At 41.8% G+C, this 19,904-nt stretch overlaps 1 long non-coding RNA gene across 4 annotated transcripts in view; it reads right to left on the reverse strand.

Moving 5' to 3' along the window:
- Positions 1-14,180, reverse strand: part of LOC123781430 (uncharacterized) — a 199,779-nt gene extending 185,599 nt beyond the window's left edge. For 3 of the 4 annotated variants that reach the window (XR_015722908.1, XR_015722907.1, XR_015722905.1), the window contains exons 1-2: positions 13,662-14,180; positions 2,181-2,276 (exon numbers count right to left, since the gene is read on the reverse strand). This is a non-coding gene — a long non-coding RNA (uncharacterized LOC123781430). Of the gene's footprint in view, positions 1-2,180; positions 2,277-13,058; positions 13,146-13,661 lie in introns of all 4 variants that reach the window. The other variant, XR_015722906.1, reaches the window with a different exon arrangement.
- Between the last annotated feature and the right edge of the window lie 5,724 nt (positions 14,181-19,904).

Consider the following 19,904-nt stretch of genomic DNA (forward strand, 5'->3'; position numbering starts at 1 on the left):
AAGCTCCTATGTGGCTGAATCTCAAAAGCATTAAGCTTAACAATCCAGACACAAAAGAGTTCTCACTGTATACTCCCAATTATTAGAAGCTCTAAAAGAGGCAAGACTTATCAAAGGTGATAAAATCAGAGCAATGGCTGCCAGGGACAAGTGTGGGGACTGACAGGGAAAGGATACAAAGGAACTTTGGGGTGATATCCCATAAGCTGACACGGGTGGGAGTTACACAGGTGTATGAAGCAGTGTGCTTAAGATCTGTGTATTTCATTGTATGTAAATTACACCACCTTGATTTAAAAAAAAGGAAAGGAGAAAAAAAAACCCTCAGGGACAATAAACAAAAGAACAATTCATATTATGGGTATTGAGGTTGAGAAAGTGAATGACTCCGAGGACAGAAGTAAAACTTGACTTTGCAAATCTGGAGGTTTCGTTTATTTGTTTTCAGCAAGTTGACTGAAGACTAATCAATTGTCTGCTGACAATCAAAAAATATTTGATAATAGATCACTGTGTATTTTTTATCATAAAACCCAGAGGATTTCAAAAGATTTGACTGACACAAGACTTCCTGCACCCATATCTACTTATTTATGTTCTAATATTTCTCGGCACTTCTATAAAAATAAAAAATAGGAAAATACAAAGGGGAAAGGAAGAGAGAAGTGTAGGGTAAATGACCGGATAGCACACAGCTGCAAGTTAACTTCTCTCTCTGTAAACCACAGACTACAAATTCTCATCCCATCGGTACATCTGCTCTTAAGGCCTTTGAAGTCAGAAATGCAGAAACCAAGTCCCCAACAATGTGGTTATCTGTAGCTACCATTTCGTGGGCATACACACAGCATCTCCTCTCTTATTTAGTGGTGGTAAATTAATAGTCTTCATTGTCTGGCTAACAGAGTTGCTAGAAAATGAGTCCAGTATGTTATAGAAAAGGAATGAACACAACCGAGTTAAAACAACAAAGCATAAAAGCCTCATTTATCGGAGGGAATAGAAATATGTTCAGCCCAGATTTTATTTATTTTTCCAAGTGGCATTTGAGAAACTGGTCGGCATGCCAAATCCTAATGCAGCAAAGATGCAAAGGGATTCTTGCCACTTACCACTTAAAACCCAACCACGTGGCCAGTTCTTAACATCAGAGACATCATCTTACACCACAACATCTCTCAGTGGTCCATTTTTTTAAGTTCCCATCATATTAAGAAATTTTTTAAAATTCCAAAATAGGTTACAAAACGGTGGAACATTTTTAATGTTGGCACTTAGCAAACACTATTAATACTATTAACACTAATAATTTGCCATTAAAAAATCACAACAAAATATAATTATTAAAGTCACAACATAATTATAGCATTTATGAAAATGTATTTCATAGTGCACTTCTGGCCATGTGATTTGACAAGATTTGATAAGAGGGTAGCTCTGTGGCTTATGTGTTTGGAGTTAACATCAAAAATATGTATGTGAGACCTAACTGTGAACTTAGACTTTACATCTTTCACAAAATTAATCAACCTAGATCATAGACCTAAATGTAAGATGCAAAACTATAAAACTTCTAGAAGAAAAGATAGAAAAGGTACATATGACCTTGGATTTGATGGTGAATTTTTTTATACAACACCAAAAGCACAATCCATAAAAGAAAAAAATAAGTAGAGCTTATTAAAATTAAAAACTTTTACTCCAGGAAAGACATAGTTTCGAGAATGAAAGGACAAGCCACAGACTGTGAGAAAGAGTTACAAACACACATCTGATAAAAACTCATACCCAAAATAATCAAAGAACTTTGCAAACTCAATGATAAGAGAACAAACAACGCAACTAAAATGGGCAAAAGGTCTGAACAGACACTTCGTCAAAGAAGACATACAGGTGGCAGATAAAGTATGTGAAAAGATGCACAACATCACTTGTAATTACAAAATTGCCACCTAAAACCACAATGAGATACCACTACACACATATTAAAGTGGCTAAAATCCAAAAAACTTACAATATCAATTGCTGACAAGGATGTGGAGCAACAGGAACTCTCATTCATTGCGGTCGGGAATGCAAAATGGTACAGCTGCTTGGGAAGACAGCTTGGCAGTTTCTTTCAAAGATGAACATCATTTAATCATAAAATTCAGCAATCACACTGCTAGGTAGTCACTCACCTGACTTGAAAACTCAGGTCCACATGAAAGCCAGCACATAAATGTTTACAGCAGCATTATTCATATTTTCTAAAAATTGGACGCAACCAAGATGTCCTGCAATAGAGAATGGATAAACAAACTTATATATCCATCCAATGGACTACTATTCAGCCATCAAAAGCAATAAGCTATTGAGCCATGAAAAGACCTAGATGAATCTTAAATGCACATCGCTAAGTGAAAGGAGATGGTCTGAAAATGCTACGTATTGTCCGGTTCCATTTTCTAGGTCATTCTGGAAAAGACTAAACTGCTGAGCCAGTGACCAGATCAGCAATTTGCCAGGTTTTCAGGAGTTGGGGGTGGGGGCTGGGGTTGGAGAAGAGTCATTGAATTGGTAAAATACGGAGGATATTTTAGGGTAGGGAAACTATTACATATGCTACTACAGTGAAAGATACACGATACTATGCATGTGTTAAAACCCACAGAACTTCACAGTATCAACAGTGAGCCTCAATATATAAACATGTAAAAAAAAAAAACATTTAGGTGGTCAGAGGATATGAGAATGGAATACAGAACATAACAAAATAACTGAATTAAAAATGTATGAAACAACTTCACCCAAAAGCATGGGGAGAAAAGGTGCTGACCTAAGTCACTCTGGAAATGAGTGGTGTCTGTAAGCCTAAAGGCAAAAGGAACTGCACATCAGTACTGCCCTCTAGTACTAGTAAAGTTGTTTCCCACGGGGGATGAGCTAACAATCCTGAGAGTACCGCATGTGTATACTGGAATCGAGCAATTAAGCAAATGATTGGCAGATGGTGGGAGCCAGGTTTCTCCCTGTTGGAGTGGGAAGTTACAGGCAAACAAGATTAGATTGATCCATGTGGCAATCTACCAGAGTTGGAGACATAAGTATGAACTCATGTTTGGTTTAATACAGAAACAAATGTTCACATACAGGAATACTTGTAGATGAGTGTATATATACACACATGCATGGCTTTGCTCTGTGGCTGAGGCCCCAGAAGCAACAACAAGCCCATAGTAGCAGTGAGCACCCCCTCTTACCCCGTCCCCACCACTCCCCTTATCCTAGCTGCTGAATCCTCAAGACTCAAAATGGACTAAGCACCCACTTCTTTCATCTCTAAGCACTCTGTGCATCTCATTTTCTCCCTTCCCAGGTCCTGAGAGGATCAGGTGATAGTTTGGGTTTGGTTTTTTTGTTTTTTTTGTTTTTTCCACCCATCGCACATTAAGGTCTCCACTGGCTGGGAACTACATCTTATTGGCTCGCATCGTCTCTGTACACAGTTGCTATGTTATGTTCATGGGAAGAGGTGTTGCATTCAGTTCCTAATTCCTATGGAAACTTCCCCGTTTCTCCGTCTCAATATGAGCGGTAAGTGAAGTCTCTCCTCTCCAGATCATGTGGGTTTGCTTTTCTTCTCATGGATTTGCCGAAATCAAAAGAAACAATGCCAACAAACTGCCACTTAAGTTTAAAAAAAAAAAAAAGTATTGCCTTTAACCTTAACTATAACGGCTCCAACAGAAATACTATGCATCGGCAAAGCCGGGTCCCTTTACTTAGTGATTTGGGCAGGTTCGGTGTCCCTCCAAGCTCCTGCTGCTTCTGGAATTCAGTTGTACAATCCCTGAAAGCCCAGGACCCATCCCACAGAGCTTGGCCAATGAGGATCTCAGAATGGAGTGCTGAAATGGGGAGGGGAGTTCAGAGACTGGCCCTTGACTCTAATGACTGCAACCATTTCTTGTGATTAAGCGGTTTCTGTGGTTTCAGGAGAACCAGAAGGCTGCCATTCCAAAGACACCCGGACTCTGATTTATTAATGTGCATGGGCCCGCGACGAATTATTCCTCTGTTTCTTAGAAATCAAGGGGGCAATGGAAGTTAGAAAGTTAACTTTCATTAACCCAAAACATAGAAGAATCCAGATGAATAATACTTCTCTGCTCTTATTCTTTTGCCAAAACACCACCCCTACAACTCTGGGCTGGAAACACCAGCCATTCTCCTGTGTATAGCAGTCGGCAGATAAGCATCCTAGGCTGTAAGTGTGAAGTGTGTGCATGTGTGTAGCCAGCATTTGAAACCAGAGACAGCCATGAACGTAGGTGGGACCCAATATAAATGCCTGTTTAACTAATGAATAAATTAATCTTATTGACTAATAGCTTTACAAAGGGGAACCTGGCCAGACAGGAGTAAAGGATGCATTTTAGGGCAGAATGAGAAATAACACTGAGAGAAAAAAAGCTATATTAAGTGACTTTATAGTGGCTTGATGTTAAGGATATGTAGTGAATTTTAGCAGGAAAGTTATAAAATATATTATATTCTTCCAAAAGAGTTATGAAGTTTTAGAGTACAAAAGTGGTCCAGAAATACAGAATGATTTAGCTGTTGGGAGAAGTATATGAACACATCAAACTTTGGAACAGAGAAATGAAAATTTCATAGAATCTGATATATGAAGAGCCAAAAGGGCTCCAAGAAAATAAATCCCTTCTTTTATGGATCAAAGGTCATCACGCTCATCTTATATAAACTCCACCCACAATATATTTGTTTGTTCTGGACTGGGGTCCAGGCAATGGTATTTTTCATAAGTGGTCCCAGTTCATTCGTATTTGCAACTGGTAGAGCCGCTGTAATATGCAAACCACAGAGACAAAAGGTGGTATGTCCTCCCCGGGAGCACAGCACAGTGAGACAGACCACAGCCAGATCTTCTCCTGACCCGTTTGATTTTCAGTCCTTTACTTAAAGGTTAGTAGCTTGATGGGTAGTAAGGAGGGCACGTGTTGCATGGTGCACTGGGTGTTATACACAAATAATGAATCATGGAACACTGCATCAAAAACTGGGGACATGGAGTTGGAGTTAAGATGGCGGAGCAGTAGGAGACACCGTTTTCAGCCGGTCCTCCGAGTCGAGCTGGATAGGTACCAGACCAGCCTAAACAACCACGGAACCAGCCTGAAACGCAGGAAGACGCATCTGGATCTCTACAAATGAACATCTCCAGCGCTGAGTATTGAGGTACGAAGCGGGGAGCCATGAAACCGTGCACAGATACCGGAAGATAAATGGAAGGGGGAGGGAGCCGCCGTGTTCGGGCGCCGGGAAGCGGCAGCCACTTGCACGGGGGAGCGGGCGGGGCTCGCGGATGGCACCCGCAAAATAGCAGACTGAGACCGTGAGCCGGGTGCACGCGCCACCAGGCATCTCGCGGAACCCCGGAATCCTGGTGCGCTCACTGGATCCAGACTGACACCGGGAGATCCGGGAGCGGGCGCGGGGCGGCTGGCGGCTGGCGGCGTTAGAAACACAAAGGACAGAGACGCGCCGGCCCTGGAAGTGAGGGCTGGGACGCCGGGTGTGGGGCGCACATCCCGGGACGCTGCAGGGTTGAGCAGCACCAACAGTAACAGAGTTAAAGTGGCCAGAACATTAGTAGAGAACGGGCCGCAATCCCTCTGTTCTGTGACAGAGGCTGAAATTCGGCCGCTGCTGCTCTGACTCTCAGAAGAGGCACAGCAAACCGCCAGGGAAAGCCGCCAGAGAACAAAAGCCTGGAAATACCGGCTCAGGGAGTGCCCATCCCCATCCTCCCCTCGCAGGGGACGCCGAGACTCTACCCAAACAGGGTTGCCTGAGTATCGGCGCGGCGGGCCCCTCCCCCAGAAGGCAGGCTGAAAAATCAAGAAGCCCACAACCCGGGCGCCTGGGTGGCGCAGTCATTGAGCGCCTGTCTCCGGCTTAGGGCGTGATCCCGGCGTTCCGGAAAGGAGTCCCTCATCGGGCTCCTCCGCTGGGAGCCTGCTTCTTCCTCTCCCACTCCCCTGCTTCTGTTCCCTCTCTCGCTGGTTGGCTGCCACATAAATAAATAAATAAAATCTTTAAAGAAGAAACCCACATCCCTAAGATCCCTATAAAACAAGGGGCACGGCCTGGGACCCAGTCAATAATTTGGGCTCTGGAAACCCCGCAACCTCTCTTCATCAGAATGACAAGAAGGAGAAGCCCCCCCCAGCAAAGAAAAGACAGTGAGTCTGTGGCCTCTGCCACAGAAATAATGGATATGGATGTAACCAAATTATCAGAAATGGAATTCAGAGTAACGATGGTCAAAATGATGAGTAGAATTGAAAAAACTATTAACGAAAAGGTTACTGAGAATATAGAATCCTTAAGGACAGAAATGAGAGCGAATCTGACAGAAATTAAAAATTCTATGAGCCAAATGCAGGCAAAACTAGAGGCTCTGACGGCCAGGGTCGCAGAAGCAGAGGAACGGGTTAGTGAATTGGAGGATGGGTTAATAGAGGAAAAAATGAAAATAGAAGATGGTCTTAAAAAAATCCACGCCCACGAATGTAGGTTACGGGACATTACTGACTCAATGAAACGATCCAATGTTAGAATCATCGGCATCCCCGAGGGGGTGGAGAAAAACAGAGGTCTAGAAGAGATATTTGAACAAATTGTAGCTGAAAACTTCCCTAATCTAGCAAGGGAAACAAACATTCGTGTCCAAGAGGCAGAGAGGACCCCTCCCAAGCTCAACCATGACAAACCTACGCCACGTCACGTCATAGTGAAATTCGCAAATATTAGATGCAAGGATACAGTATTGAAAGCGGCCAGGGCAAAGAAATTTCTCACGTACCAAGGCAAAAGCATCAGAATTACGTCAGACCTGTCTACACAGACCTGGAATGAGAGAAAGGGTTGGGGGAGCATTTTTAAAGCTCTTTCAGAGAAAAACATGCAGCCAAGGATCCTTTATCCAGCAAGGCTGTCATTCAGAATTGATGGAGAAATAAAGACATTTCAGAATCGCCAGTCACTAACCAATTTTGTAACCACGAAACCAGCCCTACGGGAGATATTACGGGGGGTTCTATAAAAGTAAAAAGGCCCCAAGAGTGATACAGAACAGAAAGTCACAGCCAATACAAACAAAGACTTTACTGGCAACATGGCAACATTAAAATCATATCTCTCAGTAATCAGTCTTAATGTAAATGGTTTGAACCATCCCATAAAACGCCACAGGGTTGCAGATTGGATAAAAAGAAATGACCCATCCATTTGCTGTCTACAAGAGACTCATTTCAAACCCAAAGATGCATTCAGACTGAGAGTAAGGGGATGGAGTACCATCTTTCACGCAAATGGACCTCAAAAGAAAGCTGGGGTAGCAATTCTCATATCAGATAAATTGGATTTTAAACTACAGACTATAGTTAGAGATGCAGAAGGGCACTATATTATTCTTAAGGGAAGTATTCAACAAGTGGATATGACAATTATAAATATATATGCCCCCAACAGGGGAGCAGCAAGATACACAAGCCAACTCTTAACCAGAATAAAGAGACACATAGATAAAAATACATTAATAGTAGGGGACCTCAACACTCCACTATCAGAAATAGACAGAATACCCTGGCAAAAACTAAGCAAAGAATCAAAGGCTTTGAATGCCATACTCGACGAGTTGGACCTCATAGATATATATAGAACACTACACCCCAGAACCAAAGAATACTCATTCTATTCTAGTGCCCATGGAACATTCTCAAGAATAGACCATGTTCTGGGACACAAAACAGGTCTCAACCGATACCAAAAGATTGAAATTATCCCCTGCATATTCTCAGACCACAACGCTCTGAAATTGGAACTCAACCACAAGGAAAAATTTGGAAGAAACTCAAACACTTGGAGACTAAGAACCATCCTGCTCAGGAATGACTCGATAAACCAGGAAATCAAAAATCAAATTAAACAATTTATGGAGACCAATGAGAATGAAAATACAACAGTCCAAAACCTATGGGATACTGCAAAGGCAGTCCTAAGGGGGAAATACATAGCCATCCAAGCCTCACTCAAAAGAATAGAAAAATCTAAAATGCAGTTTTTATATTCTCACCTCAAGAAGCTGGAACAGCAACAGAGGGACAGGCCTAATCCACGCACGAGGAAGCAGTTGACCAAAATTAGAGCTGAAATCAATCAAGCAGAAACCAGAAGTACAGTAGAGCAGATCAACAGGACTAGAAGCTGGTTCTTTGAGAGAATCAATAAAATTGACAGACCACTGGCAAGACTTATCCAAAAGAAAAGAGAAAGGACCCAGATTATTAAAATTATGAATGAAAAAGGAGAGGTCACGACGAGCACCACTGAAATTGGAAGGATTATTAGAAATTTTTATCAACAGCTATATGCCAATAAACTAAGCAATCTGGAAGAGATGGAATCCTTCCTGGAAACCTATAAACTACCAAGATTGAAACCGGAAGAAATTGATTCCTTAAACAGGCCAATTAATTATGAAGAAATTGAGTCAGTGATAAACAACCTTCCAAATAACAAAACTCCAGGCCCGGACGGTTTTCCTGGGGAATTCTACCAAACATTCAAAGAAGAAATAATACCTATTCTCCTAAAGCTATTTCAAAAAATAGAAACAGAAGGAAAGCTACCAAACTCATTCTATGAGGCCAATATTACCTTGATCCCCAAACCAGGCAAAGACCCCATCAAAAAGGAGAATTACAGACCGATTTCCCTAATGAATATGGACGCCAAAATCCTCAACAAGATACTTGCTAATAGAATCCAACAGTACATTAAAAGGATTATCCATCACGATCAGGTGGGATTCATACCTGGGATGCAAGCGTGGTTCAATATTCGCAAATCAATCAGCGTGATTCATCATATCAACAAGAAAAGACTCAGGAACCATATGATCCTCTCAATCGATGCCGAAAAAGCATTTGACAAAATACAGCATCCTTTCCTGATTAAAACCCTTCAGAGTGTAGGAATAGAAGGTACATTTCTCAATCTCATAAAAGCTATCTATGAAAAGCCTACTGCAAATATTATTCTCAATGGGGAAAAGCTGGAAGCCTTTCCCTTAAGATCAGGAACACGACAAGGATGCCCACTCTCGCCACTATTATTCAACATAGTACTAGAAGTCCTTGCAACAGCAATCAGACGACAAAAAGGGATCAAAGGTATTCAAATTGGCAAAGAAGAAGTCAAAATGTCTCTCTTCGCAGATGACATGATACTCTATATGGAAAACCCAAAAGAAGCCACTCCCAAACTATTAGAAGTTATAGAGCAATTCAGTAACGTGGCAGGATACAAAATAAATGCTCAGAAATCAGTTGCATTTCTATACAGGAATAACGAGACCGAAGAAAGAGAAATTAGGGAATCCATCCCATTTACAATAGCACCAAAAACCATACGTTACCTTGGAATTAACTTAACCAGAGACGTAAAGGACCTATATTCTAGAAACTATAAATCACTCTTGAAAGACATTGAGGAAGACATAAAAAGATGGAAAGATATTCCATGCTCATGGATCGGAAGAATTAACATAGTTAAAATGTCCATGCTACCCAGAGCAATCTACACTTTCAATGCTATCCCGATCAAAATACCAAGGACATTTTTCAAAGAACTGGAACAAACAGTCCTTAAATTTGTATGGAAACAGAAAAGGCCCCGAATCTCCAAGGAACTGTTGAAAAGGAAAAACAAAGCTGGGGGCATCACAATGCCGGATTTCGAGCTGTACTACAAAGCTGTGATCACAAAGACAGCATGGTACTGGCACAAAAACAGACACATAGACCAATGGAACAGAATAGAGAGCCCAGAAATGGACCCTCGGCTCTTTGGGCAACTAATATTTGATAAAGCAGGAAAAAACATCTGGTGGGAAAAAGACAGTCTCTTCAATAAATGGTGCTGGGAAAATTGGACAGCTACATGCAAAAGAATGAAACTTGACCACTATCTCACACCATACACAAAAATAAACTCCAAATGGATGAAAGACCTCGATGTGAGACAGGAATCCATCAAAATTCTAGAGGAGAACATAGGCAACAACCTCTACGACATCGGCCAAAGCAACCTTTTTCATGACACATCCTCAAAGGCAAGAGAAACAAAAGATAAAATGAATTTATGGGACTTCATCAAGATTAAAAGTTTCTGCACAGCCAAGGAAACAGTCAGAAAAACTAAGAGGCAGCCCACGGAATGGGAGAAGATATTTGCAAATGACACTACAGATAAAGGACTGGTATCCAAGATCTACAAAGAACTTCTCAGACTCAATACACGAGAAACAAATAAACAAATCAAAAAATGGGCAGAAGATATGAACAGACACTTTTCCAATGAAGACATACAAATGGCTAACAGACACATGAAAAAATGTTCAAAATCATTAGCCATCAAGGAAATTCAAATCAAAACCACACTGAGATACCACCTTACGCCAGTTAGAATGGCAAAAATAGACAAGGCAAGAAACAACAATTGTTGGAGAGGATGTGGAGAAAGGGGATCCCTCCTACATTGTTGGTGGGAATGCAAGTTGGTACAGCCACTCTGGAAAACAGTGTGGAGGTCCCTTAAAAAGTTAAAAATTGAGCTACCCTATGATCCAGCCATTGCACTACTGGGTATTTACCCCAAAGATACAGACGTAGTGAAGAGAAGGGCCATATGCGCCCCAATGTTCATAGCAGCAATGTCCACAATAGCTAAATCGTGGAAGGAGCCGAGATGCCCTTCAACAGATGACTGGATTAAGAAGTTGTGGTCCATATATACGATGGAATATTACTCAGCTATCAGAAAGAACGAGTTCTCAACATTTGCTACAACATGGACAGCACTGGAGGAGATAATGCTAAGTGAAATAAGTCAAGCAGAGAAAGACAACTATCATATGATTTCTCTCATCTATGGAACATAAGAACTAGGATGATCAGAAGGGGAAGAAAGGGATAAAGAAAGGGGGGGTAATCAGAAGGGGGAATGAAACATGAGAGACTATGGACTATGAGAAACAAACTGAGGACTTCAGAGGGGAGGTGGGTGGGGGAATGGGATAGACCGGTGATGGGTAGTAAAGAGGGCACGTATTGCATGGTGCACTGGGTGTTATACAGAACTAATGAATCATTGAGCCTTACATCGGAAACCGGGGATGTACTGTATGGTGACTAACATAATATAATAAAAAATCATTTAAAAAAAAAAAAACTGGGGACATACTGTATGGTGACTAACATAACAAAATAAAAATTATAAAAAAAAAAAAAAAAGGTTAGTAGCTTGGCGTTTACACTGTCACCACGCAGGCATTTGATTACTGGGCTGCTATTCGTACTCTTGCCTGGTACTCCACAAATATTAGGGGTGGCCTGGAACCTCAGCCACATTCTATAGGAAACTGCATACCTCCTTGCACCTCACAGGATCCAATTGCCCTGAAAGCATTTTCAGATGCAGAGAGAAAAGGATCTGGGGTTGGATGTGGAGAGAAAATGCCAGGTGATTTGAACCCAGTTCTGGCCTTCCACATCCTCACTCAAGGCCTTTTCTGAGACTATTTCCTCCAGGCCTCTTGGAATGACAAGCTTCTGGAAAGCCCCCAGCATCACCAACTACTTGCAAAAAGGGAAACTGAGGTTCATGGAGAGGAAGGGTCTTGGCCAATCCAGGAACAACAGATAGTCTGGGCCAACCCATGCACCCCTGCCCCCTAGCCATCCTTCTTTGGAATGAGCTTGGGACTCAGGCTCCCCAAATAATCCTCTCCATCCCCCTTGGTCAGGTTGGGAGGCACCACTTTTCCGAGCCTTAGTTTTCTTATCCATGAATGGGTATGGTCCCGCCACCTTCCCAAGGCGCTCAAAGACGAAGTGTTCATTGATTGAGCTTTGCAACCCCAGTCAAGAACCTCTCCATGCAGAGGCAGGCAAACAGCCTTACCATTGTAAGATGTCACAGAGCACATGGATCCCATGGCCATGGAGTCCATGTGTTCTGAATGTGCCACGTGATCATTTCTGTCCTAACTGGAGCAGTAAACCCGCATATCTGATGTGTAAGGGCCCTGGCCTACAGACAGGCTGAATTTGGGGACAGAGATGTCCCCTTTTACATGGCTTCACTACTCTTTCACCTTGCTATCCTCTCCCACCCTCAAGAGCCCTATCCCCTCACCATACCTCAAGGTGGGTATTCAGTACAGGGTTCCAAGCATGCGCTCCTCCCCAGCCACTGATGGTTCTACGCCCGACACAAAAGGAAGGATGAGAGCAAATGGTGCAAGGCTTGGAGAAGCCAGTCAGAAACCCTCCCCAACCCCCAGGAGCCCTTCACCCACAGCTTCTCAACACCCCCAGCTGAAAGAGCTTGAGTATTTATCTAATTGCATGTCAGACTGTCACTGAATGACAGTACGCCTTAGGACTCTGGATATTTAAACATGTTTATTTCATTTGGACTTTAAAAAAAATTCCTCTTTCTGAAAATAATTCATAGATTTAATTTGAAAAATATTCAACTTTCAGAAGAGCTCTTGAGTGTCCTTCAATTTTTTTAAGTTCAAGTGTCACAGAGTGAAAAAGAAAACCATGTGATGGAAACAAAATCCACTGAAAAAAATAAAACATATCTCATTCAAATGTAAACAGAAGGCAATTTAAACCATATTTCACAGATAATAGATAACACAAATCCTTGTCTGGCCCACTCATAAATAATTTTTCATATAACAAATGGCTGATTTTTATACATAAAACCCCCAAATTCCTATTTTATTCTTAAAGTTCATATAGATTGATCAAGGTGGACTGCCTGATGATGCCAGTGGGATTTCCCTTAATTTTGTGCACTTTAATCTCTCGTACTGCCATTGACAGAAATCAGGAAACACTCTTTGGCTCTGGAGCAGACATTAAAAGAAGCTTTTCTCTCTGTTTTTCTCCCATGACATGCTCCCTCTGCCCTACCTTGGTCAATAAACGAGAAGCTATCTTTCGATGATCTTACTTGAGGTTCCATGGCCTAGTTGCAGTTTACGTTGTTAAGAAGTCTGCCTTCAAAAGAAATTATGCTAAGTGAGAGAAGTCAGACAGAGAAAGACAAATACCGTATGATTTCACTTCTATGTTGAATCAAACAAAACAAAACAGAAACAGAAACAGACTGGTGGATACAGAGACAACACACTGGTAGTTGCCAGAGGGGAGGTGGGTGGGGTGAAGGGCAAAAGAGGTGAAGGGGATTAGGAGGTACAAACTTCCACTTATAAAATAAACAAGTCACAGAGATGTAATGTACAGCATAGGGAATATAATCAATGACACCGTAATAAGTTTGTGTAGTGACAGATGGCAACTAGACCTATGAAGGTCATCGTTTCATAAGGTATAAAAATATCAAATCACTATGTTGTATACCTAAAACTAATATAATATTGTAATTTAAATGATAAATCAACAAAACAGTTTTTTAAGTGATTCATAGCTGAAGGCCAGTTTATAGCCACCAAATGCTAGACTATGGCACAACCATTTTAATGAGCAAAATGGAGCTCGTCAAAGTTTACTCACCCCTGTTGATTTATGGTAGTCATGACAATGACTGAAATGCTCGGATTTCCCCGGCCAGCTTGTCTATAAACCAAGTCCAAATCACTGTCATCTTCAGCGTCCTCTCTCTCCCTTAGAATGCACTCGCTGCATCTCACCAAACACTGGCTTAAGAGAAAAATCTACTGGGTCGACACTCCACTTTCTCTTAGGGACGGATCCAGCATTTGGCAAACTTCATGAGGACGCAGCAACCCAGAAGGAAAGCTAAGCCAGTCAAGCTACGGCCGCTGAGTTCCTGAACCAGGGAAATCTCTGCTAGGTATTTAAGCCCTTGAGTTTCCAGAGAAGGGTTTAAAGGCAAAATGGGCTGTATATTTCCATTTAGTCAGGCACTCTGCGGCGAGCTTGATCCCTCAGGTGACAGATTAAGGGTCACTCACAGGGAGTAACGAGATGTATTCAAACAACATAAGCTAAAATATATATCCAACCACAAAGTTCCCCCAGACCTCAAGGGCCAGTTCTCTCCCCTTTGCGGCCATGTTGGCTTTTGAGTTATTATTATCAAGTGTCTATTTTAAACCACAAATAAGTGATAATTCTAAGCAGCTGCAGGGCACAGCCTAGAGAGATGATTGATGGAGCAGCTGTCAGCTCTGCTGTCTATCACTGTGCTGGTCTGAAATCCAATGTGCCTGTTTAAATGGGGCACACTAGCAGGTTTATGGTGACTAATAGGATTGGCACATAGTAATTCAGAACCCGTGGCATGTCTCTACGGGGGAGGGATCAGATTTCACTAGGGCCAAAGTTATTAGGAAGGTGGGGATGGCCTGGGCATACCTCTCATATCTGATATTTAGAAATGCATCACTAAATACAAACTCAACTCCACCCTCGTTCAAACCTGAATCTCAAGGTCTGCTAGTAAGAGAGCACACACCCGATGTCCTCTGAGAAAATACCAGTTGAAAGACTCTATGATCCGTCTTTACACTATTGAAAAGCACAGATGAAGAACTGTAGGTGTGGCAGAGTGCTAGATGGTGCAGAACTTTACTATTTTCCTTGGAGGCAGATGGGTTGCTGGAAGTTTGTTTCTAGTGGAGAATTCACTGAGTCAACTTTGACCGGATTAATTTTTTGTTTGGGAAACTCACTGAAATGGAACCTTTTAATTATATGGACGCAATGTAAATTTCACCCACTATCCTGAAAGAAGCGTGTAATTGCATTTTTTAGTTTCTGGTGGAAGTCTGAGACTCTTAATAGGCAAATGAGGTGTTGCAGCATCTCTCTCTGTACCCTTGGAATATGATGGAAAAGGGGTGGGAGTATTTGCATCAGAGCCATGAAATCTTAGAGCCAAAATGATCTTGGAGGAGACCTGTTCCAGACTCGACCTGTATATGTTGGGACACCCTTTGACCCAGCAACACTGGTAAAGATGGGCCACTGTCCCATTCTGGTTAAAGCAAATTATTTTTGGTGTTTTCTGGTTATTGAGATAGAGCAAAGGTTGGCAAACTAAGCCCAGGGGCTGGCTATCTGTATTCATAAATAAAGTTTTACTGGAACAGTCTATAGCTGCTTTTGCACTAAAAGGTCAGAGTCAAGCAGTTGCAATAGAGATCATATGGCCCCACACACCTAAAATATTTACTGTATGGTCCTTTAAAAAAAAGCTTGCCGACCCCTAGAGAAAAACGGTTCACTGTGTTAATAGTTGCCTACCTATAATTAGAAGATGTATTGATTATCTTAGGAGAGCACATGTGGAGTAGAAGCTGCAAGGAGACAGTCTTCCTGATCAAGCAGTCCAGACTCAGCATGAGCCAAACTAGTGAGTTAGATGGTATATCATCCTATCCCCATCCCTGCATCTTTCAGGGTTTTGATGGGGACCTTTAACTTTGGGATTTCCCCCAGCAGTGGGGCACTGCTCTTAGTTTGCTATTTTGGCAGGGAGAGAAAGTTCTACAGACTTCCACCTGGCTCTTCCTACCACACGAGCCACTACTCCAGGACAAAAGGCCAGTATATGGATTCTGCCAAGTGATGTGTGTATTACAGATATACTCTCCTAACTGGGGACATAACCACAGAATGTGTTTAAGGTCTCCATGAGCCTAAAGCAGGGAAGAACTAGGGTAGAAACTCTATGCATTTTCCAACCACTGTAAGCCCTATTCTGACAATGGCTGTCTAGGTCTCCAGGAATTAGTGTTGACTTTATTTATCCAATGTCCAATAATGCCCAGACGGTTTGGGTATTTTCCTTTCCACAATCCATTTACCATGACGAATGTCTACTGGTTCCTTCAGTGAAATGTAAGAGGAAGAATCACAACACAAACTCGTAACAGGTCCTTAGCCTTGAGGGTACCTAAACTCTATATTGGTGTACAGACAGACTGAAGCCTGAAATTTGGACAGGGGTCTTGGATTAATCATGTTTTTTTTTTTTTATTTTCTGTATCTTATAATGTTTTGAGACCTCAAATACCATGCTGGCAGAGACAGACTGCCCTTCTTGGGCTAGCCCATTGTTAGAAACAGCACAGGGCTCAGCCGGAAGCACAACTTTCATATGCAAACAACCATTCAGGAGTCTATGTGTCTCCCCTGTCTGTCACATCAAACCAGTATTTCTCCTGCCCTAAATCACTCTAGGGCCAGTTACCAGACAACTAGAGGCCACCTGTACAGTCCAGAGTCCACCAACATTATTCAAACTAGCCAATCTTAAACCATTTACGCTACCCTGCCTTTCCCACAACAACCCCAATAAAAGCCATGGCTTAGGATTTCCCCTCCCTCTTGCTTCTGCCTCCTGACCAAAAATCTCATGCTTCCCCTGTGGCCCTGCGCGGCATGCCCCCTTCTCTCCGGAAATTTAAGTCATAAAATTCTTTCAAGTAGCACTGGTTTCTCTGTGTCATTACTCAGCTTTATAAATTAAGACCCAGGCACAAAACAGAGCCATGTCTCTATTCTGGTAGCTCAAATCAGGCCTCTATTACCCAGCTTTACTGTTTTATCAGCCTTACAAATCAGATTATATTTTAATGGGCTGCCCATCCATTTCCACCCTACTGCCCTGGGACTGATGGACCGTCATCGAAGATTCCTGTGGATCAGAAATATTCTGGTTCAGATTCCGGCTTTGTGGTCTAGTGTGGTATCTATATAACCAGCCTCTGATGTCCACACTCAAAATAGGAAACACATTTACACCTTCACATCGTACACTAAATCCTCAGCCTATGGAGAAGAGACTCCACAGGATTTTACAAAAGTGTTGATACTTCTTTTCCAATATATTTATCAATGGGACATAGTTAATATAGCCAGATTAAAAGTGACAAATCCCCTCCACATCCTCATCTTCAAAGAGTTGGGATTTCTTCCTCTATTTAATACCAAGGAAACCCTGGCATCTCAACTTCATTTAGTATGGCCGCCACTGAATCCAGATCTCAGATACTAAAATAAGCAAACAATTGGAACCACTCTCTACCACTTGAGCTAGACATGAACTCCAGAATACTTGCTAAGAATCCCGGTGTGAATAGGTTCAACTTTATTTCACACTATCTTCTTTCTGCCTTTATCTAGCTACCTGCGAGTGCACTTCTATCCCAATTCTCAGACTTTAGAAAGAGAGCCAGAACTTGGCAAAGTCTTTCAGCACTTTTCCCAGATATTACTTGATTCACAACTGTCTCGTAACTGTTTCTGTGACACTGCATCATTAGTTACAGTCGTCCCGGCCTTAATACATAGTTGGATTTTCCATCTTCAGCCCCAACTAGGGCATATAAAAAAATTCCAGACTCCTCTATTTCCTTGAAAGTCAGGTGCTTGCAATCACTCCTGGTAGCAATCTGGGTATCACTGAGGGTTCTCATATGAACGCAAAGTATCAACCCCAACTCACACAGGTTCAAAAGAAAATTGTTCAAAGATACTGCATAGCTCGTAGAATTTTTAAGAAGGCTGGAGAACAAGGTTTAGGGTATGCAGTGAGGAACGAGGCCTGAAATCACGCTGCAGAACTTTTAGCGAGGATGCTCCTGGCTGAGGCCACCAGTCACTAGATGCTACATCATGTACCAAGGATGACTCCAGCCTGTATCCTGGCTGCTGCCGTGAGCACCGCAATTCTGCTGCTCCGGGGAACTCTCCTCAAAACCCTCCCTGCCCTGGAGGAGAATCCTTGTGACCCTTACAAATCTCCAACAGACGCCTCTCATGTGACTGGGGATGACTTTACCGCAGCTAAATCTTAGAAATGTAAAAACAATTGCTATGGAACAAAGTGGGGGCTACCTCTCCCTAGGCTTGTAAAGTGAAGGAATTCCCCAAAACAGAGGAAGGCAGTTCAAATGCTGGCTTGTCCCAAAAGCATGACCCCTGCCCACTGCTGGACACTGTGTGCATAATCCAGCATAGTACTCTCCATGTAATGGGTGCCTAATAAATGCTTGGAGAGGAAGTCTACACATTCCCATCGAACCCTGGGAGAATACACTCGATTTTTTTCTTTCTCTTTGATTTTGGACAGCCACACGCACTCTTTTCCTCTGTGCAACTTGGGCTGCCATCATTTGTTCCTGAAACCAAATCTTGCTTTGTTTGGTTTGTCTGTTTTTGTTAAGTTTTTCATTTAAATTCAATTTAACTAACATACAGTGTATTATCAGTTTCAGAGGTAGAACTTAGTGATTCACCCATTGCCTACAATACCCGGTGCTCATTACTTCTAGTGCCCTCCTCGATTTGTTTTTAGTGTGATTTTTTAATTCACAGAATGTTGCAAGGGGCTCAAGTAGCAAGATCCCTCTTCCATTCAACATGATCTTCTAAGGAATCCCTGATACATGATTAAATGATGTCGGTCAGAGAAGCTAATTTGACAAAAGCTTTAACTACATCTTAAAGCAAACCCATCTACCTTCCGGATATCTCTAATTGTCACTTGGTTCTTATGCTGAGTTGAAATTTAATTTGCTGTTAACTTCCACCTGTATGCTAATTACTCTCTTTAACACAGAACAATTTTACTTCCTCTTTTCCAAGTCATAACTTCCAATATAGCCCGACAGCTTTGACTTCCCATCCTCTTCACCAGGCTTAACATCACTACTTCCCTCCTACCCCCTTCCTCCGCGATGAGATTCCAAATGTCCATCTTTGCTGGTCATCCCGTGTGAACCCTCACCAGTTTATCAAGAGCTCATAAGCTGGTTTAGAAATATGTTGGGGAATAAACTTAAAAACTATTTTTAATAGATTCATCACATGTTTTTTATAGGATTTCACTCAATCCTAAATTCCTACTGCACTACAAGCACTGACTCTTGTGTGTTATGTTTTAAGATGAAACTGGAAACTTAACATTCCTGGACATTCTTTTGCCTCTTCAGGTGCTCTCTGTTTGGTTGTTTATCTCAATCTTACCATCTGCTCCGGGAACAGTGGCTTCTTGTGGAAATCAAATCCCAGATTTCTCTTCCTACGGTAATCTCATAGTTTGAGAGCTGAATTAGAAGGTGCCCAGGCAACGTCTGTGGTGGCTCCTTGGTCAACATCTGCAATGTGCGAGGCATTTAACACACCAAGGGAAGTGTGGGGAGAGAGAAAATACAGACGTGTGAATGGAAAGCAGGAGAGAAAAGAACTGTTGTTTTTGTCTTGTGGTGGTGCTTTTTGTTTTTAGCGACTCTTGGTTTGCAAAGTTACATAACCTCAGAGAAACACAATGAAATTGACATCTGCTAATTTCCTGAAGTAGGGGAAGAAATACCCGTAGCAATTGGAAGAAAGAAAGATAAACTTGGTAATTAGAGTAAAGTGTATGAATCCACGTTCAGAAAAGATTTAACTCCTCTGAAGAAAGATATATCCGAAATGAACAAACCTCTTCAAGGGACCCAGAAGTGAATTGCCAACCTAAGAGGACATTGAAACTTGATCTCCACAGCCAGTGTAGCTTCCAGGTAAGGAATCGTTTATGTTTTATTTGTGATCGTTAATGTTGCTCACAAATTTGTTTATAATGACCCAAGTCAGTCCCTAAAATCTTGTGGGTAAAGATATAAAACTTTACTTCTGCTTCTGAAATATACAGCAAACACACAGTATTTAACAGAAGCCAGATCTTCTTCTAAATATATATGTAATATTTATATATGTGTATATATATTTTATATAATATATATGTACATATATATAGTTAAAAAATATATAAACCCATTT

This window comes from Ursus americanus, chromosome 34 (genome assembly GCF_024610735.1).
Source record: "Ursus americanus isolate L20-20 chromosome 34, mUrsAme1.1.p, whole genome shotgun sequence".
Taxonomy (NCBI): Eukaryota; Metazoa; Chordata; class Mammalia; order Carnivora; family Ursidae; genus Ursus; species Ursus americanus.